The sequence below is a fragment of the Octodon degus genome, unplaced genomic scaffold (genome assembly GCF_000260255.1).
Source record: "Octodon degus isolate 3935 unplaced genomic scaffold, OctDeg1.0 scaffold00036, whole genome shotgun sequence".
Taxonomy (NCBI): domain Eukaryota; kingdom Metazoa; phylum Chordata; class Mammalia; order Rodentia; family Octodontidae; genus Octodon; species Octodon degus.
The window spans coordinates 2,972,993-2,974,206 of NW_004524612.1; the positions used below are offsets into that span (position 1 = coordinate 2,972,993).

General features: G+C 34.2%; 1 protein-coding gene across 2 annotated transcripts in view; it reads left to right on the forward strand.

Annotated features, from left to right (window-relative positions):
* The window catches only part of March1 (membrane associated ring-CH-type finger 1), an 870,419-nt gene that overhangs the window by 161,085 nt on the left and 708,120 nt on the right, over window positions 1-1,214 (forward strand). The gene's annotated exons all lie outside the window — the stretch shown is intronic.

Genomic DNA, 1,214 nt, shown 5'->3' on the forward strand with positions numbered 1-1,214 from the left:
ATTTAATAATAAAATATTTTTATCTCACTTTCTTAATTTTTAATGGGTTTTGACCAATCTTACAAATTTACATCTGTTAATCTGGACAACTAATTTGGAGACAATATTATGAAATATAACAACCATTGTTGTTGTAGTCCTATCATTTTGTTTAGTGAAATTCTGTATCACTTCTAGTGTGTGAGCATGGTCGTTTTATTTTATTTATTTACTTACTAGTTTTGTATTCTATTTTAAAAAATTGAAAGAAATGTATGGCTTTGTACAGTTCTAGAATTCTAAGCCCCTCATATGTAAAACAGAGATGCTGGTAGTTTTTACCTTGTCAGATTACAAAGTGCATTAGTTTCCTATATGTGCATAACAAACAACCACAAACTGTAACTTAGGAACAAAATTTTTTGTCTCACAGTTTTGGCAGTAAGTATAGTCCAAGTTCAACGTGTTGGCAGGGCTATGCCCTTTGTGAATGCTACAGAAGGTGCTTTGGGCTCTCTCCTCACTCCCTGGCTGTGGTAGCGCAATCAGGCACTATCTTTATGTATCTGTCTGTGTCCAAAACTCTATTTCTTCAATAAAGACTCAGTATGCTATATTAGAGCTCCATAATGCCTCATAGTAATTAATGAGATCTGTAATTCTTGTATCAGGCCACATTATCTGATGCTGGGAGCACTAGGGTCTTCAGCATATGAATTTTTCAGGAACACAATTCAACTCATAAAGTCACAGATGCCAGCTCTATAAATCTCTGAAAAAATGGTATGAATGTGTCGGTGTATTTTTTGCTATGTGTCATTTTCTACTGGTCAAGTGGAAAATCTGTTGTGTGGCCCCTAGAGTGCTTGTGATAATTAGGCACATCAAATAGAACCAATATTGCTAGAACTATAGTAACTACAGAGAGCTAGCAAAGGGACAGAGTTAGTTTACCATTTTCTCAAGTGAAGAATGAGCCAAAAATTACACAAGATTTAAGACGTCTTGACACATCAGTGGCAGATTTATCTCATAGTCTCTTATTTTGTCTAACGTTATTTCAAAATAAATAAACTTATTGAACCCTGTAGTCTTATTGTTATGAAAGCTTCTACAGTTAAAATACCTGGAGTTTTGTGAGCAGTAAGAGAACCCATCTTGTACAGCAATTAACCACTAAGAAGAATATATGCAGTGTATTATTTGTTGAAACTGTACTTCCGATTTGATTTGAA